Source organism: Lineus longissimus, chromosome 1, assembly GCF_910592395.1.
Source record: "Lineus longissimus chromosome 1, tnLinLong1.2, whole genome shotgun sequence".
NCBI classification, from domain to species: Eukaryota; Metazoa; Nemertea; class Pilidiophora; order Heteronemertea; family Lineidae; genus Lineus; species Lineus longissimus.
Window position 1 is genome coordinate 28873057 of NC_088308.1, and position 26985 is coordinate 28900041.

The 26985-nt window shown below is 42.1% G+C and overlaps 1 protein-coding gene across 4 annotated transcripts in view; it reads left to right on the forward strand.

Annotated features, from left to right (window-relative positions):
• The window catches only part of LOC135496317 (speract receptor-like), a 97817-nt gene that overhangs the window by 35006 nt on the left and 35826 nt on the right, over nt 1-26985 (forward strand). For 2 of the 4 annotated variants that reach the window (XM_064785578.1, XM_064785608.1), the window contains exon 1: nt 23499-23659. The exons of 1 other annotated variant lie outside the window; for it this stretch is intronic. The gene's annotated coding sequence lies outside the window, so the exon portion shown is untranslated. Of the gene's footprint in view, nt 1-125; nt 967-23498; nt 23660-26985 lie in introns of those variants that run through there. One more of the 4 variants, XM_064785594.1, reaches the window with a different exon arrangement.

A 26985-nucleotide genomic window follows, 5' to 3' on the forward strand; every position in this document is an offset into this window, starting at 1 on the left:
CTACATGAAGAGCATCATCGTTCACCGAATCGTTTGTCAACAACTTTGTGCTATTGGTGCGCTCGCGTTTAATTGCCATAACATACCGCTGGTATTACAATGAGTAGCATGGTCGGGTTCTCCCTGCAGTAACCAAGCGACTGGTGGAGAAGACGGATGCGACTCATCTCTCGAGCTCGTCAATAGCGAGATCATTGGAATCAACCTGAACCTATTAGTAAATTGACGAATTGTAACGTCTCTTCAGCTTCCTACCCTAACTGAGATCGCCAGCAACTGGTGATTAATTTTTGCGAGTGGCTGAAATTCAATTTGGGCGGCTGAGCGCAGTCAACGCTGTCTTCGCTATCGATTCGCACCAGTTGCGGGATGTTCTGAAGGCGGTGGCTTACGGCGTTTTTCTTCCTTTCATCAGATTTCTGCCAAAGGATTTTAAATTTGAATCGACGCGATAAGTTTGTGACAGTTATTTTTCTGGTGGGCGAATCTTTCTTTGAACTTAACATTTGGATACTATCATCTTGTCTTTTTAAGTGAATCGACGAAGCTGTAAGAAGAAGTATATTTGAGAGAATTTCGAAAGTTATGAGTCTGACAGGCTTGACTTACTTGTTCTAAGTTTGTTTATGAACAATAGGCTACGGTGTTCTTCCGTAAGCTATTGCATTTGTATTTTAGACCTTCGGATTCTACTGTTGATACAATCATCAAACATTCTCCGCCAAGAGAGTAACCACTTGGTACACCGGACTCAATGTCCACATCTACATAGTGTTTCAGTTGTTAGTTAAGTTGAACCAAAACCGGAGTATCGCATTGGTGTAACGTTACCATACAAAGAGGATTAACTGTTGCTGTCGGTGTAAAGCCAGTAGGTTTGAAACTGGAACTCTTTATTCCTGATACAGATGACATTTTAGTGAATACTGACACGGATACAAGCAAAGGAAGAACTGAGGGTAGCAGGTAAGGACGATATGGTTTATGGTTGTAAACATCATTTGTAAATAATTACAGCGCTAATAATATCCGAGTCCCATCCCTCGATAACAGAACTCCTCCGTGATTAAACCTCCAGCTCAAGGCCAACACCGTCATATCTAGCTGACCATCAATGAGCCCCTGATGATATCAAGCGGTGTATGTCATGGACTCACCCTGAAGCCATTAGTCCTGATATGACCATTCCTCGTGACATTCCGGCTCCCGGGGACATTCTGTAGTGCAGGGTATCAAGTGAACATCATTTCACCCGGCAGATGACCTGTCATAGCATCTTAATGACATCATACATATTAGTGAAAGTGCACTGTTTATAATGTTAAACATGCTGATTGATAATGTAAGTGCTTTATTTAATGATACACAACAAACCAGTCCCCTTGGGAGTTGTGGATCGGAAACCATATGCAAGTAACGTTATTGGAAAAGTGCATCCTCGCACTTGAAAGCCTGAAGATGCACAGCCAAGGGGCAGTGTGACTTTCATTTCGCGCATGTATAATTATATGGGAGTGATACACCTTTTCAGGTAAAAACGTACTCGTTTGCCGGACTGGAGTCGTCTCAGTCGTCTTTTACAGAGTTCACGCTTTCACATGTAACGCGTCACTGTTCACTTTTCATGCGTGACATGAAGAACAAACAAGTCATTTCCAAAGATCGGGCTATATTCGATTCACGAGGTCACTTTCCACCCTCGCGTCGTGTTTTCAAGCCTGAGTCAGTTACATCTCTACTTACAAGTGACAATGAGAATCCTTTATAACTCCGGCCTTAAAGGTAAGGCCAGTCCCTTACAGTCGAGGAATTCATGAACCAAGGCGTCACTTGACTTGACTTGTACATGTAAGCTTTGCCTCACTAATGGTAGCTCGGCCTGCTTTGGTTCCCCGGACCAGGTTTTTCAAGCACCTGTTCCGGTGGGAAAAAAAACGCCAGAAGTTTACACATGCAAAAAAATGGATCAGATATTTCAAATTTATTACCAGTGATGATTAAAATGTGAGCCTTCTGTTCCAAATGATATACATTTCTATATTGTCCCTGTACAGTATATGGATTATTCATTCACTTAGTGTAAGACTTGGTGTCTTATTGAAAGTTTTTCTCTCATTAAATCCGAGGTTCCTCTTTATAAATGATGTCCATTGCATGATATAGATGTGTTATGGCATGTATTGTAAGTAGGAACGCGTGCCTCTGCATGCAGACATTCATTAGGGAGAGATTCTGTTTCATTATTAAAGGCAACAGATCATTCCAGTTTCTCTAAACTATTTCTGATATGAATTATACATGGCAAATACACCATGCAGTCGTATACACTATTCAGGCGTGGTTTTGTTTTAATCCGTTGTTGTATGTTTCTAGATCGCTCTAACTATAAGTATCATACACATCATCGTTATAAATCACAAACAGCACTGAATTGATGCGTTATGGCGTATAAATCAACGTTGACTTGCCTGGGAAAATCTGGGTCTTATTTTGAATAATTATCTTGGAGAGGATTTGCTGAGAAGTTCTTTATAATCAATTGTGATGTTTTTCGTAAAATCTTAATTGAGCAGGTTCCATCTTGGCTTGGAATTTTGATGTGAAGTGATGACAGTGTCTGCAGCGCGATACCAGTCTTGCTTGAAGTCTTAGCATTCAACAGAGCCATCTTTCTGGCCTGAAACCACATAGCTGTCTCATAAACAATAACTGAGAAACTGCCAAATACAGATATTAATGCACTTGAAGTCGATGAACTATTCTTTGAAGCAGCACTGTCTTGGGAGAAGGGATGCACAAGAGAAGAGGTGGTATACAATCAATGGAAACCCCCTCATCTCATCTCAGACAAAGATTAGTTTGAACATAGCACGGGAGCCTGGCATGACACGAAATTCATAGCCATGAAAGAAGTGCATGCAGTTCTAAGGCCCAGAATATTGAGACGTTGTCACTTACTCCTCGGCTGCTATCGATTACTACATGTAGGCATATTCTTTAGTATCCTTTATCATCTTGTTGATAAGGGTCCCTTCCCCACGGTGTCATGTTATGTTATAGATATTCGTCTTCTTCCATACGTATCAAAGGAGCCAAGCTTTGCTCCTTGATGGCAAAATCTTAAGCCGCGTCATAACGCTGCTGTTGGAGTCACAGCACTTAGTCTCATCTAAGTAAAAGGACGACCTGTCTTTCTTGATATATCAAGACCTAAATGTGACATTATACCTTTAGCGTCAAGAGCTTCCTATAGAGAGCACGCACAGCCGTTGGCCCAGGTGTATGAGGTGAAGTGACTGACATCTGATACTTCGGTATTCTTTAGACCCATCACTTACCGATTCATTTAGAAGTACAGACACCAAGTAAGATATGCTAAATTTTCCGAGTCTGAAAATCTGGCATTAGGCTTCCTGGCGTTTCATGTTTTGCTGCCTTGGTTTCTCAATCATAAGTTTGATTCTAAGTTTGAGCCATCACTTTCTGTATGACCATTATCAGACCTACTTGGACTGGCATACGAGGCAGACAATCCAGTGTAATGCTAATAGTCTCTTGGTAAACAAATATTTGTATGAGTAAGATGTAATGAGATTATATAATGACATGAAGAGAATCTGGCCGGCTCATCATATCAGCCGATACAGCAGTGGGCGACACACGTACAAGAGGCCTCGCCAACATTTCCTCGTACATGAATGAACACAGTTAAATACCTTGTTCAAAGTGATTGGTACACGTGAGTGAAGGGAGTGTATCCGTCTTAAGTGAAAGAAAATAGATCAATAGCACAACTTTTATTTCCTGGGTTATTACGAAACTTGTTTTCGGCTTCACTGCTTATTATGGTAATTCCATAAAGCGTGCACTAACAACAATGGGTACATGGGGAAAACACTCAAGCATTGCTTGTTGTAAAATTCAATTTCAAAATACTCCACCAAGCATGCAACCTGGGGAACCATAGAAACCACATAGCGTGCCTGGGTTCATCAGTCATGCTAACTTTAGGGTCAGAGTACTTGGTTACTCTTAGCTTTAGGGTTCATTCATTGAAAGCTACATCCATCTGGGCTGGCCGTAGAGCGGGGTCCAGACGTCTGATTGTGTGATCAGTTGACACGTGAATGAGCTGCAAATGTATCACATTGTTTATCATAATGACAAGTGTGAAGATGGCAATCTTATTACCAAGAGTCAACGTCATGTCAGCTTTAGACTTAGAAACAGACGACAGGCGAGGAAATCAAGCTGCTACAATGTTGAGTTGAGGCTACGTGCATCTATTGGTTGAGTCTTGTGTGGATTTATGCCCGAGATCGTGACATCCAACAGATAGAGTTTCAAAACACTTCGAGTATTTGGCCAACATGCGTTTGGATGAAAGTGACAGAAATTCTCTCGAGGAGTATATAGGCCACCACACCCCACTTCGTTTTCGGCGCCAGCCAGTCCTCAGCTCTCTATGAACGGTGTACGATAATTGAAATGTCTAATCGGTGATTAGTTTACCGAAATGCTATGAGAATGTTTGGAAATTTTCTGACACTGTGAAATTGTTAGGTTTACATCGTCTCTGCAAACAAAAGCCTGTAAAGAATTGATTGTCATTTTCTCCAGTGAGGTGGATCGGTCACTATGCAACCATTCTACTCCCTGCCACACAACAATCATCGGGTACATTCCGACGATTAGTTCAATGTATTCTCTTGCCATCATCTGCGCTAGCAATCAAATCGACAATATGTCAGACAAATCAGTTTGATTGTGTACCTGCCGTCGCTGTGCAAGAGGTTTCCTGTTTGCTTGAATGTTTTATAGATTCTTCTGGCTGATGGTTTTGTCTCATTCAACCAGAGTAGAATCGCCGGATATGCTGTCACGGCTTGCAAAACAGATTCCCACGAATGCAGCATTTTGCTTGAACAATGCATACTTCAGTGTAGGTGCGGTTGTTCTCAACTGCTAATAACCATTGGCATTTTGAAACGCGCAGTGGTTTTGATGAATGGGTTCCTGTCATTCCAAGTGGCGTGGTGGTAAGGATCGATCTTTGTGAAGCACCAGCTTGTCAATGTTGAGGGCGCGGGTTCAACTCCCGAACAATAGGTTGAAACTCTCTGACACCTACGTTCTCATTTCGATTACTACATGTAGTTTAAAGAAATCGTCGTCTGGCTGTATCGTTTCCTCGCCCCAATATCGGCCCAGTTGACACTGATATCTCAATTCAATATATCTCAACTAAACAGATGATATTTTTATTTTGCTTTTAATAGAATCGAGGAAGATATTGAAACCAGCGACAGATTCGATTGCAATCACTTGATAAAGTACAATATTCATGTCTTAATGTCAGCGCTGTCTATTGGTTATTCCCCTTGGTGTCGATAGAGTTTCCAGGCCAAGACATCCACTGAGCCATCCCGTCCTTTGAAGCAAGCTAAGCTCGTAAATGTATTATCTGAAACATCAGAAGTGGATGAAATTGACGGGCTAAGATCCTTTTGGCTAACAAGTCTAAAAGGTGGGATCTCTAAGTTGAGTCACGCCTCGCCAATCCTTCCACCTCACAAACGTACAGACAACCAAAGGACAGTGCTTCTAAAGCATTCCTGTAGACTGATGAATAATACTTTCAATTGCATTGGAGGGCGCCTTTCCGTGTCTTTTGTCGATTTATACCCTAGCCTCTTTGATGTCTTCAGATTACTGAGGTGAAAGCGAGGGTAAGAGCAGCGCCATCCTTTGTGAGCAAAAGGTGAGCTATTCATACCGGCCGAGAGGGCTGAGGCTACCTACCTTTGCAAGCATTTGTTGAGGGCTGAAAGTGTTCAAATAGAGGGCTTATTTCAACTCGGTTTGGTAAGGAAATTTTCGGTAAGTCGGAGGAAACTTAGTGGATGATCGGGACGTCATATCAATATCGCGTGTTGCGAGTCCAAGCAACATCGTCAGAGGAATTGTGCCCTAATCGAAAGTTGTCACCATATGTTCTTAATCGAACGTCCGTACTTCTTTTCATACTTTTAACAACCTTGACTGATCTTCAGTGACCTTGAGTGACTTTGATTGACCTTGAGTGACCTTGAGTCATGGGCAGCTCAGTGCATAGCATAATCCAACGCCTTTGGCAGAACCATCAGCTGTTGGTCGACATCGCCGGTAGTAAAAACAAATATCTGATTTCATTGTGGCATTGATTCCTGATAGGAAAATATGTCACCGAGTCTTAAAGTCAAAGTACTGCTGTGTTTATTTCCTGTCTTGCCGATCACCTTAGCGACTGCTTCCTGATCCAAGCCCTCCAGGGAAAGTATATTCATTCCTATGACTATTCATAGTAAAGATATTAATGACAATCAATCTGAAAGACCCTGAGGGAGTCTTTAATAGTTTCCATTGTGCGCTGTTGTTGATAACCAAATTATATTCTTGAGATGGAATTCCCCTAGGGCCTTTCAGTTGTGAAGTCATGGAGTCAAGGTATCGTGCCTGACCCAGACTGCACGCTCCACCTCGGAGACTGACCGGCATTCTATTCCGCTCTTCCGCGTTTACCGAGAAATGCCCCCACCAGCTCGGCTTACTTCGTCTTGTATTCGAAAATAACGCTGAAACTCGTTTTTCTTGCCACGAAAACCATAGTCTGGTTTTTCATCGATGTCCTTTTACGCCATGAAGATTTCGATATGCTAGCAGTTACCAAGGAGATATAAGTGGCATTTTTACAGACATTTTGGCTGAGAAACCACGTCTGTTCCCTTCAAAAACGGATGAAAAGCGGATATGTTGGACGTGATATTAGTCTTAATTGAAACATTTTCTGATGTCTTCCCAACATTTTCTCGTCAATTCTAATCCACCCCAGGTTAGAAAAAAAGCGTCTTATATCCGAGTAAAAAACGAAGTCAACTTTAAGTGTTTCTGGAGTAACATGTGGTTGAAGGTTCTTGAGAGAGGCTGATCATTATCACAGCGACAACACGTGGTGGTGACGGAAAGTAAACAGCTGTAATTAGCAAACCCAGGTTGTCTGGAATTACGAGACATGCAAATAGTAATGCCCAAGCAGACCCTGTGCTAATACTGGAGGATTCAATTCCCGGTTAATTCTTTGCCTCTGGTATACAGGATATTAGAGTTTTTCTTCCTGAGAGAGAATGTCGGCGGAATGACATAGGCCACATAGGATGTACGGTTGTCTTGCAGTCGCGATACTGAAGGTGTTCTTCATGTTTACTGGTTTTTATTTGCTAATTGGTCACAATTCCAATTAGCTGATTGTTTATCTTCAATTTCACAGCATCTGTCCCGTGATAGTATCACAATATGTTCGTTGGTGATATGACATGCTTGCGCTGTGTTACATTGGCTCAATGTTATTTTTATTGTCTACCCATTACATTGCTCTGTTATCACCAGGCAATAGAATGTGGAAGAATGCTGGCAAACAGGGGTCTACCTTAGCGAGAGTGATGCGCAAGATGCCACTTTTTACCGTGGAATTAGAAACTACTGCTCTACAAGCTCAGTGATATGTCACATAGTGGCCGGCGGCTCAAACTGGAGCAGTGGTCATCTTGGCCAAACTGGTGTTCAAACGCTTCTTTGTAGCTGTTGTTTTCCTCCCTGATTATTATGAAGAGGTATGTTTTGCAGTTTTTATGAGGCCTCTTCATATTGACAATGTTCAGTTTAATTCAATTATGGTTCAGGAGGCCTGACTTTCTATTCATTTAGTTAAAACTCTCGTGACTCTCCGTGCGGTGGTTCCTTTCTGTACGAAGCTGTTGCGTAAACTGGGTGTTTGCTACTTTAGGCAAGCTATTGGATGTGTCCATATTTTCAGCAATTCATTATAGCAACCTGTTGATCTTTCCCACCTGAAAGTCAGTGAAAAATTCCGTGTCATATTCTCCTCCTGCTGTCGCTCTGATCAGACCAAGATGTCTTCATCCTCGGGACTGACAGTAGTACCTTACTTCACCCAATTTCCGTTGTGTTTAATACTCATTGCTATCGTATAATAGGCCGATTGAAACCTTCCGGTGAACCCCCCCCCCCCCCCTCCTGTCCACAGTTGACAACCTCCGAAAGGACAATTGCCTTGTTAAGCTGTCAGACCGCGATATCTCGAAATGTGTTCAAGTTGATAAGTGCCCCTGACTTTAGTAGTCACTTCTCGATGTTCATTAACGACGATCAGTCGTTTTCAAGCGAAGGATTTTGAGTTACAATCTTCTGCATTAACGTTGGTACTGAGGCACTGATAAGCTGCATATGTTTCAGCTAATCCTCTACTCAAAGCTTTTCATGTTGGTAATTCTAGTACAGATATACAAGTCTGCTGACCTTTTCAGAATCAGCGTTTGTATTGTTAATTTCCGCGCCATTGCGTAATACCACAGTGGCGCGGAAATTGACAATACAAAACGCGGTCGCCGATGGTGGATACTGATTTCTTTTCAGCAAAACTAACCAATCATGAAATTTTAGCAAATATCTGCAAATAGATTTCCTCTTGGTGGCCCCGGAGACTGTTATTCTTTCATTTTGAAGGCGATTAAGGTTTTATTGACAAAAACACGGAGCGTCGAAACCAGCACCGAGTGGATTCATTTCGACCTAATCGACTTGACAGCATCAATATGTCGAGGTTCAGATTCTGCTTTTGAAAGATTTGGATTTCATGCCTGAGGCACATGCATTGGTTGCTTCGACGAGAGGCTAGAGGCTCCAACTCTGACACACTCGTCATTGTTGTCACACTTCATTTCTGACGACAGTCATTTTTCACATCGCTGTATTTTTCCGATGTTATTTGCCTCGGCGCTCGGATCAGGTGGGTCCCACACTTGATGCATATTCGAGAGTAGACATGCACATAGTTGTATTGGCTGGTTCTCGTAATCTTGGTGGGCATGATCAAAGGTTACGCCTTAGGAAACCAAGAGTACAGCTTGCTTTGGCTACTGTTTTGTCGATATAAGTGGTGAGAAGTCGCCGCTGATTGTTACACCTGAGCAGCGGTTGTTTCCCACCGAGGTAATGGAGACAAACCCAATGTTGATGTTATTTTGTTTTGGGCATCTAGGAGTCCTTCTCCACGCAGGAAAATCATGTTTGCTTTTCAAGTTAATCAAATCGGCGCTCAATTCCCAACGAATACACTTCGTTTACTCATCCTTTCAATGTCGACAAATTTGACAAAAATTCACCACTTAATTAGTAGCAATCACTCAGCTGCTTAATCAGCTTATCGCTGCCTCAAAGGACACTCACAAGGTTCGCATCTCTAAACACGTTAAGAAGACGAATTTCCTGAGTCGAGTGCTCAATGCAATGACGAAATAAAATGAAGTAATTATAAATGAACTAAAATCTCATGCTGTTTTTGAAGTTACTCCGCAAATTGACTTAATAGTTGTCAGCATTCCCTGAAAGAAGAATTCTTTAACCCTAACAAATATGAGCTGGTAAAGAAACCCGCGTTCGCTTTAAGAATTCTTGGTGGTTATCTAAGACTTTGAATAAAGAGAACAGTTCAAAGAGGTTAGAGAAGAAAGCTTGGATCCATTTTTTACTTCATCATGTTCATCAAAGCCAAGGTTCTTTTTCGCCTCGGTGCTTTGTGATGGTTCACACCTATGAGTGGCGCCTGCGCAATGGAATATCATCGTGGGTTGGTAAACATATTGAGATTTCATTATTTAAACATCCTCCTCCGCGGTATTAGATGGGAGGATTGCGTCAACCCTCTACAGAAGTCAAGCTCTTCTATTTTTCTTGAAAGAGTTTTCTTTGAGAGAAACAGCCATCACTTCATATCGAAACCCTTGGAGGGGGCAACCATGTTCCATAGTCTACTTTATAAACATATCTGCATGGTCAAGATCATTGCATCTTGCAACTGCCCTTGATGTCTCAGTGCCAAAGTCGAGAAAAAGTATTTTTTGTTACTGCCTGTGGTACATGTATCTTGAGTAACGCGGTGTCACGTGATGAGACTCGATCTCGCCTCAGTCTCGTTCTGAGAGTTAAACATAGTCCACCTTGCGAATGGCGAATGGCGAATGGTGCCTATGGCAAAGTCGACACAAAAATACTTTCTGACTTTTGTGCAAATATTCCTTTTAGCCGCATCGCAGCAATAATGATACGTAACATAATAACGGTAGCAATCTCACCCTGGTTCTAACTGCTCATTCAGATCTATAGACTGCGGCTGTGTCAATGACAATTTAGTAAAAAAGCAACTGTTTCCCGACTTCTGATGTTCTTTAAGTGACATGCGGCAATGCTGATCCGCCATGATGTTGTTTCCCACCTTGCCTCACATCTATATCATAATGGCTTCGCACCGTGGATGACTTTGTCAACGACCTCTCCACACCGGTTTCAGATTGGAGACGCATAGCATTCCCGTTATGAGAGAGGATTCCAGGGTGACTATTTAAACACTACCAATCTCGCAGATAAGTACTCAATATCACCGCTTCTTCTGTCAATATAAATTCTTTCACCATGAACGCGGATATTTGAGTTGCTTTATAGGAAGAGAAAGTACCTTGACTCGGGCTTTGTCTCCACACCGGTCTCCGCTAACTGCTGATGTTCACATACTGATATTCAGGGCTTTTTCACCCCAACGTCTGTAACAAACAAAATATCGAGAGGAGGAGTATTTTGAAAACCCCTAGGATGAGGTCTCCAGCTCAATTATCTTTTTAAAGGGACGGTTTCCTAAGTGCTTCTTCCAATGCTTTTTACAATAGCCACAACTGTTGCTGAAAAGGTATTGCAGCACCTAGTCCAACGAGACACATTAGACGATATAGTGGTTCACTAATTGCTTTTTGTATACGCGAAACATTCCCTATCTACCGATTCCTCTACATTCTCTAATGTGTTGTTGCAACAAAATGATAGACAATCTGACGATTTCAGCATCTTCTTCATGCAGCAAATACGGTCGTTATCATTTCCCTTCAAATACCAGTCACCAATGCTGTAATCTGCTCACCGTCTGTTAGCCTATTGTTTACCTGTTAAACATAGAGTATGTAGCCGATTGTCTCCTAAGAGGCTTATGAGATAATGGCAGCATCAGAAAGGCACTTATTGCTCATCGCATTGCGACCTTGGTTATCATTTGATTTCTGTTTTCTTAGCTGTTTATTCTGCTCTAGCTTCTGCTCTATCTGTTGATGACAGATGCTGCACTGTGTGTATGGGGATGGTTTCAGCCTGAGGTTAACCGTGAGTGGCCTCGTGGCCTTGGAGGGTGGTGGAGTCGGGGAGTGCGTCAACACCCAGCACAGCGATAAATATTCACTGAATCAAAAAATCTCGGATCCGATACGACTTTTGGATTCGCCATTGCTCTTTTGGATCCGATACGATGTGATAACTTGAGATTGCATAATGTGAGTTTAATAATGCCATTGGTCACAAAAATGTGCTTACATAAGATAGCCAAATGGCAAGCAGAGAGCATGACGCTCTCATGGATAATAACTGAGCATCATGTTATCCATTCTCTGCATGAGTGAAACCCTTCCTCCTTATCTTATGTTACGGGTGATTGTTAACCCATTTGCATTACGGTCTGTTATCTGATGTCGCTGAAAAGTCGATTTGCTGCTGGGATGCGAGAATTACAATTAGGCTTCTATTCAATAATGTTCTTTATTTGGTTAATGCGTAACATCGTTACCGCGACACTGTCTCAGTGGCTTCCTGTGTAGGAAGTGTTTAAAATCACTCTCTCACTTCTTGCAATGGTTTTCTTTGGTTTGTTTAGTTGAAGCTTGTTTGGCTTGATTTGCCCGCCGTCAGATGTTAGAGTTGCTTGTGTATTTCAAGTGTTTGTCCGGTTATGATGTTTTGTTCCCCATATGATGTAAGTTACCTGTAGCTTTGAACTTCTGTCCCCATTTGAGTTGCTTGTTTTGGTCTTTTCCACCATGGCAGATGCTTGTTTTGGGCTGCAGATTGAAGTACTGTTAAGCATAGTATGGATGGTGTAGTTTCAGATGAAACATCTAACGTATTCGTCCCTGGACTGGCTGGAAAGTTAATCCTTCTATTGTAATTCCATTTGTTAAATGTGCTTCTATGCAGATCTCGTAGCTGTTTGACATATCTGCGAATACTCATGTTAGCCAAAAGCGGTTTCATTTCACAATCTATTGTGCTCTGTTAGATGCTCTTGTAAGGAGAGCTGCGGCGTAATACAGTCTTAAAGAGATTGTCTTTTCAAGTTCAAGCAGTACTCTACCATACATCTTCTTTATGATGTTCATTTTCAACTCGGCTGAGATATATCAACACAATGGCTAATGCGTCGTGAAGGTTCTACATCCACAGACGTTGTATACAGTTCTTGCAAATGTAACTTGACACAATATAAGGTTACGCGTACGGTTTACTTAAGTGAATTTTGATACTTGACCTACCTAATTGTTGAAGCGAGTTTGCTGATTACTCTAAAAGATATGTTTTGCATGTACAACAGATAAGACTGCAAATTAAATATAAGGTTTCAACCTCTGATTAAATGGACTGTGTGAACCTTTGTTATCGGTAGAAGACTGTGGTAAGGCTTCAAGAGGGACCAATAACTGCTTTAATTGGAAAACAACGATGTCGTCTGAATGTCGCTAATAGGCTAGGTAAATCGTTTCCACTTGTAAAGGAGCACTTTCTATTTCTTATTAGCCTAACTACTACAAATGAGGCCGTGCTAACAACAAAAGCCTCATCCATATGAATGTCGAGCAAGAAAGTGACGTCCATAGACATCAAGACGGCAAACCGCTTACATAATGTGCAGCTGATATCACTCTTTCACTGATTTCCATAGCAATCTCGGTAGGATGGGTCTTAGAAAAACATACCAGAGCTGTCGAAGGGTCATCGATATTATTATAATCAATACATTCTTGCCGTACACTTTTTCTCGGATTGATTAGCATCTGAAGTGTCTCCATACTGACCGTTCGATCACTTCTATGCGAAAGGTCTTTCCTCCATGATAACAGACTGAGAAAGCATTTTGAATTCCAGCGGTAATGTCTCCGTAGCCTCCGCCCATACTGACGCGCCTTGTCTGGAAGCTGAGCAATGTCAATTCATTGAGGGTCAAGGTAGACACTCAGGCGAAAACTTTCCACTCCACTTTACCCTCTTGAATCGGCCTTATGAGGCCAACAAGGACAGAAAATCTAGGGTGTTATCCAAGCTAGCCTCGTGCAGAACGCGGCACCGGAATGATACTGAACAGCCACAGGTCATCACTTGTTGAACTGATGATATCACTGATAGGAACCTTCCTGGAAGTTCATGTCTGTAAATAACAGAGGATAGTAAACCTCGCGAGAAGCAACACGGATTCAATTTGCAGTCATGTACCGGTTTCGAGCAAGACCAGTCGCCTCATTATTTCCACTCACCTCGCAGGTGAACCAGACACGGCAGTCCTAATGATAATGGTGATAAACGTGGAGCTTCCGCTCAACAACCCAATATAAAATATTCATAAACTGCGCTCACCGCTACATAATTTGTCAAAAAATATACAATACCCCTCTGGAGGGATGTTGAATGTAACGAATACTTTGAGGTGTGAGTGGCTCCTTTGGATATCATTTTGACGATCTAGCGCCATTTTGCCAAATACTCTCAAACACTCTCCTCTCCAGACATGAAATTGAATTACTGGGTTTTGGAGATAGCTACTCACACCAAACGTACATGTAATATTCATAGAGCAGTTTATCGGAATATTATATCAGCACTAATACAATTATAGACGATTGGGTAAGCAAAACATGTTCATCGCTATGGCGACTTTTCCAGAATATAGACATGTTGCAGGATTTGCATTGTGAAAAAATGGACATAGATATGGGGGTAGTGGGTTGGTGAAACGCCTGGATAAGACATATAATACGCTGATTATAATCCATCAGCTCCTGAAGACCGACATACGTGTAGTTTCATACTGCACGATTCGTTTCCCTCGAAGATCTAGGAAGATTTCAACCTTCGATCCGATCGACCATGTTCCCTTCACTCGCTGCGTAGGCAAAAGAAGGTGTTACAACATCACCATTCATTTCCTTCAAACGTGATGACGGATAAAGATCAAGGATACCATGGACATGATATTGTTCACCATTCACTCATCACATGGTTTCATGTCGCCCAAACACCAGTCCCGTGTGATTATCTGGAGGCACCACATCCGCGACCATGTCATCATACGATTGATATGTGTCGAGCAAGGACCTGATAGCTGGTCATCACGCCGACGATTATGTCGACAACCAAATTGACATGCAGTTGGCGTGCTGACGACAACAGTCAACCGAAGGTTATCGACGACGTTTTGGCAGGAAGCGTCCTGTCTCTTCAGTGATTGCACTATTCCGTAATTATGTGTAATGGAGCACAAACCATTGATGTTTTGTTGTCGCGGCGGCAATGTGTTTTGACCCTTATTACTGCAAAGGCTGCATGGTGATCGTTGCTTCAAACAGCACCACTGCTTGATTGAAAAGGTGAACATGACCTTGAAAGCTTCGAGTCAAGATCACCAGTATCCTTGCCGTCAGCTGTGACAAGCTGGGCCGACAACCTTACAAGGTGGTTGCGTTGTCACAGACAGAGCGGCAGTGTGTCTTACCTCCCCAGGACCAAAGCTGAACACTGCTTCGCGTCGAGGTATGAGAAAGTGGACGTGATATTGAAGGCTTCAAGCTCGGTCCTCCTCATCGCGTGTTCACCTGACACGCCTGAGTTGGTTGTGTGTTCATCTGCCACTGCCTTTTGGTGGGACACCTCGACCGCTTGAACCGTTATCGTCTGATCTTTGACCGGCTGGTTCTACATAATTTGAGGCATTTCGAAGATCTACAATTTGCCTCAAGCAACGACGGCAATGAGCCTGACTCACCAACGTGTTCTTATTACTAACTCGCTGAATGACCCTTTAAGGATGTTTCACTAATAAGATTTCAAAACCATCCGCGGGATTGCCTCGGTCGGAGCAGAAAGGGAAATCCATCCCTCCAATTCTGTGGCCGTGCCGATCGGAAATGATTCTCAACGGTGGAGAAGCCTCACTCGAAGTTTTTCAATTTCCTAAGATTTAAAGCCCCACATGAATAGCCATTATATCAATGGGCTGTCAGGCAGGTTACGAGGGACCAATCAACCGAGATTCTAATTAGTATTTCCCCGATTGACGTGACCGCGATCGGAATTAAATTTTCAAATCAATTTTAGTTAACTTAAAAGTTGATTTCAACACCGTTGGATATTCATCGGGGTCACCCCTAGGGTAATCCCACGGAAATTCTTCAAAATATTGGATATTGCATCGCTGACAGTTACAGGTATCGATCGATCTGCAGTCTTCAATCTCTAAAAGAAGTTGACGTATTCGCACTAAGGTTGGTATACATTTGTTTGTATCTCTGGTCCCCACCAACCTACGCCACTCTAATCACATACTTGGCAACCCAATCACCTACATGTTCTCTGTAGGTACAATCTACCCCTGTAATTCGCCGTGTACTCCTCCTGTACGGTCCTTACTTCATTCATTAGGTAACCAATATCGCTTTGCAGAACAACACGCAAATGACATTGTATTCATCAATTTCTCCTCAATCATCACCGCCAACGATCTGATAACACCAGTATAACGGTCCATTACTCGCCCAACTCGATGTCCAGCGCAGATGATATCATTAGCCAATAAGAGAGAGCAATAACCACTTAGGTTCACCACCGCGTGTTGGGAGATTATCTTTCTTGGCGTTGTTTGCTGCCACGAAATACGATTCATTTATTCGATAGGTAACCATGAACAGTTCATTTTCGACAAATAAGAAATCGTCATACACTTTAACAAACGGACACTTTATCCATACCATTTTATGATAAGACTGTGAGCATCCTCTTTATACAGTTTATCCACCATACCACTGTCATTCGCAGATAGGATGGTGGGCTTCAGGCTCGTTTGACGACATATAAGTCCTATTTGTCGGCTGGTGATTCAGGCGGCGATTTGCGCCGTTGGCAGGCTGGCCGTCCTATTTCTCGTATTTACGGTTGGGACGGTTTTTATTACTGGAGATTGCACAGCCGTATTATCCTCTGAGGGGAGCTACTAAATAAATACACCTTATGATCCGCGACAATATAGGGCTTCTTTCGATCACATGCATATACGAATAGCGGAACCATGTCACATACGGCGTGACTCCGCTACTCCGGGACACAAAAGGCATTGTTATTAATAGTTACTGGTCTCACAAAGAAGTGGGGTTCTTACATCCCTCTCTCAACCTCATCCTGTCTTGTAAGTGAGCACTCAGCATTAGGCGGCTTCAACAAATGAACGTACCATAGCTTGCTTTGTCGCACTGGGTTTTTTCGCCAGTCGCTTTATTAGCGATGCAAGGAGTGTTGCTGTTTCTTCCGCCACGACAGGTTAGTTGTATTGCCACCGGCTGATAGTAGTCAGAGCGTGAAATTGACACGGTCCTCCGGGTAAAGGTGGCGACGCGACAGATGGGAAGGGTCGCACTGGGTGGATTAAGTGGATTGCTCTTAACCTTTTTTTCCTCGGAATGTTATCACCTCTTGTTGTTGACACTTTTGAGTTGGATGCAGAAGACAGGCAGGCACAACTCTAAGGATGGATTCGTCGATGGTTGATTATTTACGTACATGTTTGATTGAAGCAACAGTAAGTTAATAGAATACAAATAAGTCTTCAAATAGGGTTTTGTTCGTGTTAGGTTTGTTGGCGCAGACAAAGAGAGAGCCTTGGGGCCTTTCAGATGTGAGCCAATCCTTTGTTCTAATTAGTAGCTGCACGACATACCTTAGTTGGCCCCATGCTGAATCCTAAAGAGATACGATCTATTCAGTTTCGGGCAGATTTGACTTTCCATGGTAATTTGAAATATCATTATTTTCTGTTGGTGGTTCTTATTCATTTCACGTAACCTTACACTCTTTGTATTGGCAGGCCTCCTTCGTTACTGGCAATGACACTGCACAAATCATTACCGTACACTCCATGTAGGCCGTGGGTGTTGTCAATTACCTGGACAGAAATGAAATAAGATTGCAAACAATCTCCTTTTTAACACCCAAACGAGACTAATGTGCCTTGATTCCTGAGATACAGTGCTGTCATCGACATCGTTAGGAAGGATGCTGTAATTTTTAATTTAAAAGCAAACAATGCGAAAGACGTCATCGGATCTATCATCTTGGACTAATTCGTCCGATTTTCACTAACCTTGTCTTAATGGGCGTTTACAATGTGGCGTTCCACCACCGATGGCATCTCGAGTTGGGTAATTTTCCTGTCATCAGTGGCTATGAGTTACACTTGTTTGTGCTAACGAGGCATTGACGGAGACGCTTTATGCGTCGAGAGAAATTACGCGCACGATCTCACGGAAACGAATTGCCATTTCTGTTTCAAGAGAAGCGATTCTCGTTACCGATGGGTTTGCACTCTGCACTAAACACGGAAAGATCATGCCAAGCACGAGGTCAACAATGCCATGGAATGCCATCATATCATCAACTCATGATGAAATCTGTTAACAAGAAGCTTCTCGTTGATTTGGCAGCGAGTGAAGTTTTTGTTGACTGTTGGGTTCGCAATGGGTTAAAACCTCTGTCCAAAGTGCACTGGTGATCCTCTGTTTGGAGAATCGCATCCGCAGGTAAGGTTAGCGGAGCGAAGACTCATACGACCTAGAGTCGACCGGCTGTGACTAACAATATGTTATATGACGACCACCAGATATCGGCAGAGTGCCGCCAACGCATATCCGGATTCGACATAATACATTGTATCTCTGTATCTCTTAGGATCTCGACGAAATGGTCAAAAGTGGTCAAAGATAGTCAGCCATCTTGGACTGACTGAAAAGAAAAGGTCCGAACACCTCATCAGTGATATCATGATAGGCAATGGTGAAGTCATTACTCGTATGCGGTTTTTCTTCGTGGCGGCGATAGCGCTCTGCTTGGTTAGGTCGTCAGTTGGTGCAACAGCTTAAATTTCCGTTCGTCGCGAACACACCAACTTGAGAGCCGTCGTCAGCATATCTGCTCACCGTATCATCAATAATTCTGGATGCGGCCCGCCTGGAACAGTGTGGACAGCTGCCTCCAATTGTCACTTCCCTCGAAAAGCATACTGAATCTCGGTTGAATGATTCTGATCTGGGAAAGTGCTTGTCGCAAGCAACGCCTGCTCAACGAGAGATGATCAAATCATTAAAACATCATGCTTGTTCAACGCGAGTGGTTTCTGAGTGGACAGAATCGTGCTGGCTGACACGTACTCGTTTCGGCTGTCTTGAACTTTGAATGCGATATAAAGTTTTTGTAATTCTCGACGCTGATGATCTGGGCGACACTAAGTCTCTTATTAACGATAGTGCATGAAGCGGTTGTCTAACGTAATCGGAAGGAGAGGTTGTCTCCGGTATCCGGTACAGAAACAGGCCCATGTCATCATCTTCATATGACGAATAGCAAAACACAAACATTATGCTTATACATGACTACTGTACATGACATATTGGAACTTATTAGTCCATGAAACTGAGAAAAGATTTTTTCTCTTGTTCCGACAACGCTCCATCATTATCGCATACGTTTTATAATGCCATCTTTCTTATAAAATGTCTTGACCAGATTGCTTTCAAGCCCCGCAGATAAGACTGGCGGCGATCTCATTAGAAAAAGAGCTTACTGACCATTCTATGATGAATGGTTGCATATGGCTTTGACAAATGAGGTAGATGGATGGTCATTACGAGATATTCTCCATCCCCATGGGATTATCTATTCTTTAACCTGATAAATGGTGGAAGAAGTGAGATAAATGGATATGTTTTATAAGGGGCAGCGAGTGGATAAGACACCACGTGCAGGCCAACGAATTACGTGGTCAGCATTTTGAATCATAAGCAAGCCGGGGATGCAAGTCGATGTTGTTTTTTTTCATGATCAATAATTGCGGATCAGTATCAACTGCGGACTCATCTCGATGATGCGGTTATTGGCGCTGAATGGTACCACGCCGTCATCCTGACTCGGAGGATGGCAGGTTTTGAGCGGCAGGTCAGACACTTTATGAAGCAAGTTTGGATGAGTTTTCTTTGCCGCGAGAAGTAGTGTAGTCTGTAGATTCCGCAGTACACGGTTACTTTTTGAGAGAATACTTTGATCTTATTACGAGCCAGAGTGAGTTCGCTGGTAGCTCTCAAAGAGAACGAGATCGGCTAATTGAGTGGTTTTCCGAGGCTTGCTTGATTCCATCACTTAGCGATTTTATCTGACTGAATAACGTGCGGCATCATTTAATGAGTGGTTTAAACAGCTCAGTGATAAGAAATGTTAAAAAAACGAAAAGATCGGAAGCCGCTCTTGATTAAAGTTAATGAAAAGGAGTTTAGTTAGATTTAGAGTTAGACACTAACAAACCACCTCGTTAATAGAGGCAAACAAAATGAGCTCACTCATTTGATGTCGCCGGTACACGTAGTTCTAGTCTGGGATGTTTTCAGACTGTCGCCTGAAGTGTCTCAGTCATCGTGTACCGCTATACTTCCTTTGGAGTGTCGCCAAGACGATACCTTCTCTGATATCTGTTATTTCAACTGATTTCTTCTCTAAGGTCCGTCTTACATTATTAAAGTTCAGTCAAAAGTCAAACCTGATAACTGTTTATCTTTCAGCGCTCAGATCAAATGGGCGTTCAACTTTGTATCAACGCAACCAGACAAGTCAAGGTGATTTCCGTTATAAAATTTGGAATGCGATTCCGCCTAATTGCGTCAATTTTCGAGGAATTCGAAATCAGCATAACCGGTCTGGCCTGGTTGTGACCCCCAATTTGTTGTTTACGTCAGGGAACATGCTATACATATTTTGTTGCATTTCTTGCCCCATCGATCACGACCTGCCAGTTATGCATGAACCCGTAAGTGTCCCTGGGTTATTTTTACAATGTGCATGGGCCGCTCGGCTTACCGCAGAAAAGCTTGCTCATTCCTTACGAAGTTCTCTTGAGCAGGGGAGCTTGCATGATGTCTTCCCATGTTGACAGGAACACACGGTTAAATGCCGTTTCGGTGAAAGATCGCGGTGACTTTGGCCAACGAAACAGAGAAAGGACGAGTCCATTGACTTTGTTATTTGTTATGTAGGGGTAACAGGTGCACATATTAACGCGGCCAAGATATCTATGAACTTATTAGGGGTGGAAGAGAGTCGATGGGCGCCTCTTCTCTCGTGTGATATAACCAGCGTACCATTGTTCAGTGGTTGGTGGCGAATAAGGGCCAGCTTGGAGATCGCAGAGAAATTCCCTGAGTACCATCCATAATTGATAAGAAAACTTTACGTATAGTGATGTATTTATTGGAATAAGCCCAAAGTCTACCATATCGCTAAAAGGTGGATTACATAACACAGTTCTGCTGTGTTTATCGATGTGTACATGCATACCGGTGAACATACCATTCATCTCCCTGAATCTCGTTGGCCCGCGGCCAGCCTTCCAACATGATCCACTTGCTTAGCTGGAGATGTAAAACATCGGGATGTTATAGGATCGTATAGTTTGCATTCATTCAAGATTCAACTACGAAGGACGTTCTCACTACGATAAGCACTAGGACTACCGTAACGACATCTCCTTCTCAGGGTTTCATGTAAGGACGGCTTATAAGGTGTTTGTAAGACAGAGACCCGTGGACTTAGAAGGTCAAAAGGAATATCAATATAGAACAACGAACAAAATGGAAACAACTTTCTTATTGATGGTGACGAGGTAAGCCAAAGATAGGCCTTCTTAGATTGGGTTATTCGTGTATGGAAGTGACTACTTGGCAAGCCTGGCTTACCAAACAGCGACTTTTTCTTGTCCTGAATGGAGAGTCGAACTCATCAATATTAAAGTAAAGTCTCCAGCTCGCCAAACAGGGTAGATTTTTTACCTGTTTGGCAAGCCCGGCTGGCCGAACAGGGTGGCTTTTTGTGCTGTTTGGCAAGCGGCTCTCCAAACAGGACAAAAAAAGATGCCTGTTCGGCGAGCGGCTTGCCAAATAGACCCGGCCTTCGTGTATATATTATACGTTTATATATCGTGGTATTAAGCAGCTTGCTTTCTATGGCGAGATCCAAAAGTAACTTTAAACCATAGAGGTTATATCAACTTGGCATTGTTCATTGGTTTGCAATGAGTTTGATTGATATCATAGATAGTGTAGACTCCTGGTGTGTCAGAGCAAAAGGCACATGTATTAGCAGCCTTATGAAAGTCGATACGGTCTCATCGACACTCGGTGTCACATGAGTAAACTACGTGTAGGGCCTAGATTCCTTCTCGTTATCTCTAGCTTACAGTCCAAGACAAATATGCAGGCCTATATCATTAATTTACTTACATAACATAATCGTGATAGTTTCGAGTGCTTACGAGAGTTTTCGTAAGTTACAACAGTCTTGATAAGTCGTGCTGTCAGTCACGTTAAGGCAAATATATCAACTATATCAAATGTCAATATGTGCATTTCCCCTTGTAAATCTACACAGTACATGTATGTATATACATTGGTGTTACAAACAGTGCAAACGTGCATTCGTTATACCACAAACAGTAATAATACCACACTCAAATCGACACCAATATTTTCATATTGCAGTTGAATTTTTTGACGCAGGTGACAATAAAATATTTATGAATGATTTAATGTACATGTAATTGTTAACGTCTCGACCAAAGGGTATGCCGTAACTGTTCCTGGTTTTGACATGGCTGTATCATAGCTGTAGTGGAACTGAATAGTCACGTCCGAATTTAGTTCAGCGCCGTATGGGCTTGGTGGTGTATGGAGTCATCATGTTGCTCCTACGCAGCTGAATCATTAGTTCTGTGAGAAACACGAGAGAATTTCGTTGGCATGTGTCGGAGGAGGTTGTCGGCTGCAAAAAAATTATTAGATCTTTCTCCCACGCGCTACTTACACACAATAAAGCCAAGGAAGACCAAAAGAAGGAGCAGACGACATCACCATGTGACATGCCTCGAAACCTTTTGACACTGATTAACTGACATTTACTGAAAGTTGCTGCTGCAGCATCGCGATGCATCATTTGATGTTGAGCACAGAATGCCATTTTTTCGCCGCCATATCTTTCATGTGTTTTATCTTCGTTGAAATAACCTGAGGGCTTCTGCAGTTTCTCCTTCCCCGGTACACACAGAAGAAGCTTACACGAACGAGATATTACCATTTACATTTCAATTAGTCGTCAATTAGTGGTTAATTATCTCAATTACAGTCATTATTAAACCTGTTATGAAATAGCGAATGCTTCTTTGATGACTTCGCTGTGGTTGGTAGAACAGGAGGGAGTCCCTCGGGGTACACGTGGAGCAGGCAGCGTTTCTAACAGATGTCGTTTATAAGGAGTTCTGATTTGGCGAGTTTTGATTTGGCGAATCAGGAAAAGACCAGAACTTTGTTTTCAATGCAAATTCGTCGAGTACCTGCCTGCCCACACTGAGGCCTGACACTTCTATCTTGCTACGTCTGACGCCCCACCCAACCTATATTGGGAAGTTCAACTTGGACAGTATCAAATAGAGCATTTTTTCAAAAGGTGTGCTTGCCGTCGTTATCAAAAACACGTTGTCAGCGATGTCAACAATCCCTCACCCAAATGAAGGGGTTCATCTTTAAAGCCAGCCTACTTGAGACCTGAAGGCTATCTTTGTTGTATCGCATACTTCCTTGTAAAGAGGTTTCTCAGGGCCTTCAGCGATAACCTAGTTTCTCTAGTTCAATATTTGCACAACACATAAAGACAACGAAGACGAATGCAGTTGATGGATGTGCTCGAGTTGTGACAACCCGAAGTGTTTACGAGCAGGTTTTAGTAGGGAAACCTTTAGGCGACAGGTCACAGGTGGTCGGGGATGGGTTATGAAAATGTACTAAAGGAAATAGCTCATGGTAATTTACCATTTTTAAGCGTCCCGTTTATCGAAAGGACGAGAACGCATAGCTCCAATCAGTTCGATCTTCTTTCAAGTTTCGCCAGCGAATGTTTCTTCCACTTTTGATTTTTGATTGGTTACTGTGATACCACACTGTTAAACATCAAACATAAGTTCACGTGTTTGTTTACTTTTTCGGGTTTTCAGTAATGAACTTGACCTACTGTGCCCTGTCTCAATGTATCATTCAACAACTGATCATTCTCAAGCCGAGGCTGAACTGACTAAACCCGATACGTCCACTTTTATTTAGAATAGATCTTGATCGATTTTGTCCTTTCTCTGTAGTATTTGACAGCTGTCACCGCCCGTGATCGAATGACAGATGTGCATTTAGGTCACATGTATTGATAAACTACTCATCTAGGCCTGTGGACATGCTCGGTGAACACCATCGTCTATCGTATCCTCACGAGGTGGCGACAACTTGGAATTTGAGAAGCGATAGGATACCACCAGACATTTGATCTTGGTAAAGTTTCAATGTGTCAACATCTTCTGGATTACTTCGTTTGCTCCATAAATGAGGTATTTAAGGTAGGTTTCAGCTCAAAATATCGTGTTATCAATGGCCTGTATCATAATCATACCAACAGGCGAGAACTGGTCTCTGGTTCCGTTCAGGAGATCGGTTACTCACTCGACAGCTACAGCGTTTGTCTGGAACTCAGTTTGGTGTTCGATGTTTCATCAATCAACGACCAACACCAGCCATAGGTGCAGGGAAATTACTATTCCCGCAGGCCTGCTGATAATCCAGTCCGCCTAATAGTTACAGTCTAAGTTTCCTTCGTGTTCAGTCAGCTGGCAGTGGTAATCCATTGGTCTTGTGGCTTACCAATAGACCAGTAGTAGTCTTTCCCTAAAACTGAACATTGCTCGTGAATGGTAGTATCTGCGTCCGTGTATATTCCATTCTAGTTATCTATCAGCGAAAAGGCAAGGACAGGCATCAGTTGGGGTCGAATTCTATCTCATGCAACATGTTGATCAAATCAGGGTCACGATCGCACAACTTTGAAATGCTTGAGGTTGATATCATCATTTAGCATGAGATTGGACATTTTGTCCCTTTTTAGCAGATAACTTGACTTTCAGTCCATATATAAACAGTACAAATTTAGGGAGGGTGCATAGCAAAAGCATTACTTGACCAATTGACGTAATTTGCGGGAACAACATATTCTTTTAATGAATTGGTATTTTAGGGCAAACCCACACTAGCCTCAGATCTTACTCTTAGCATAGATGGATTAATATTCAGGACAAATTTGACGGGCGATAAACCATCCCCCTTCCTGGCTGTATACAGCGCCGATGTTCTTTTACAAAGTGACATATCCGGGTGTGTAAAGGCCTTTGGTTTAATACAAGCCAAGAATAGAAGAGCATATTCCAGTTTAACGCGGCCCCTCCAAAGATCCATTAATCAATGTCTTGTTTTTTTCGTAAAAACCCCCAATACATCACATGCTACAACAGGCCTTCAACCTAGCGTAACCTTTCATTAGAAGACTTCAGTGGTGCAATCAGAAATGCTAACACGTAGTGTGAATGATATAAAGTATCCATTGTTGAAGTTTTGTGTATTTTTCAATTTACCAGAATATTTAAGAGGAATCCTATATGTATACTGTAAGGGCTTTTCTGCACAATTGTTTGCATACGCGACAGTACTTTGTCCTGGCATGTTAAGTCAGTGGCGAGAGATTTACTCAGGGATAATACCTGACACCGTTATATTGAATGACAATTTCGCTATTGCCTGATAAGTTGAAATATAAACATTTGCACCAGGCCTATGCGTGTCTGAAATCTGAGGTTCCTCTCTGCTAATTTGAACGATGAGGGGAGTTTAAGAACTCTATGATGTTGATACAGGGCGTCCGTGGTAACTCAATGAAGTTATGTGATCTTACAACTTTGAGAAGACGCTTATCACCTTATTTCACGCCAGTGGCATGAAATGCACACCACACATCGAGCGAGTCATTACAATTGCACTAACTACAATTACAACTACACTAATTACAATTACAATAACATTGAAGTCGAGAGTCGAGTTGCAACGGATCGCGACGAATCATTCCCTGGACAGTCGAGATGCAAACGAAATACTTTTTCTTCTTCATCGCTTGTAATTATCTTCCTTTACCATTTCTAGACTGAAATATTCGAAACAAGTCCCTCATTGCTGTGTCTTCTGCAGTCAGATTATTTTCAATACAAACTTGGTAAAAACAAATATTTGCTGGAGGAGAGCGCGTTTCATCTTAATACAGCCATTGTTATTGCAGATCGAATTGTTTTTGAAGGCCTATACTAGTGAATAGTATATCGTCTGCCGGCATGTGTAACATGATCAACACCTACATACTTTGTACAATACATCAAGCTTTATATACATGTACATGTTAATGTATATCTATAAGCTGCATTTAGTCCACAGCTTAGTCTCTGACAGCTGCATGGTTTATGCTATTTATTGTTTATTTCGGTACGCGGTAAAAATCCTAACTTAAAAATCCTAACGTAAAAATCCCAAATTTTTGCATTTTTTACCAATTCGAAATAAAATTGAACAAAATTTATTTCTTTAAAAACCAATTTTTTAAACTAATTAAACAAAAAATCCTTCCATTAGGCCTACGAATCATTCATGATTTTTTTATCAAAGAAAATTCCAGAAAAATAAGTTGAACAAACACATTCCAAAATGGATTAAAAAATAGCAAAAATATTTCCAAAAATCCCGATATATTCCGAATATCTCAGAATATTTTTAAAAATTATAAATTTTTCGGATTTTTACCTACCTAAACATTTTTGGGATTTTTCCCGTTCGGATTTTTCCCATTAGGATTTTTCCCTACATTCGTTTATTTCATTAACGTGTCACTCTAAACTAGCCATATTCGGCCTCCAATCCGTTCTGGAATTTAACACATACATGTATAAACAAACTCCAATAATTTGATGGTCAGGAGTTGCCCTTTAGGCGCATCCTCCACCCAGTCAATCTGGTAGACTGATTGGCCTGCTTTATTGAAATACCATTACCGTCCAATCCCGAAAGAGATGTTTGTGCCTATTAATAGAAATAATGGGACGCAGGCGGGGACCTAGTGTATGCCATCTCACAGTTGTACTAATGGGGCCATTCGTGCGTTAAGTAACTATTAAACTTACTTAGCATTTCGTCCCTCTCCATACATGTAGACCTCTACATACTGATGCTAATGTAAATGTAGGTACATGCTTCATGGGATTTACAACATAGGCCTAATGCCCTTAAACAGACTTTTCAACCATAAGGACTTTAGTATAGGTATACGCCATTTGTCACCGAGGGAGGCGAAGAAAGGGGTAGGTTCGTTTTCGTTTACCTGATGCTTTTCCTTTAGAAACAATTTTACTACTTACAAAAATGTAAGCATAAATAATAGGAGTGTTTATTCATATGATCAAGGAGGTTTTACACACCTTCCTTGATATCATTGTCTTTTGCCCTTGACTTCTTGCTCAGTAACCTTCTACCAGATCTGTTCAGGTCTACTGCAGCTTCAAACAAAGCTTATTAACGTATAAACGTTCTCTTGATTGATCGCTAAATCCAAGAGGAATGCGATGTTGATCATTTATGATCCCAGAATCAACATGTCACCTGACTCAGGTATCTGTTCTTCCTCGAAAATTCCGAATCAGTCGTATCCTCCTCCCCTCGCACACGATTTATAAGATCGGTCGATACGGCCAAGTGTTGGCCATCCTGAGGAAATCAGGGGTTAATGTTTGCTTCTCCGGCTCTGCACACACACTGTGGAGGGCCGGAGAAGCGAACATCAACCCCTGATTTCCTCAGG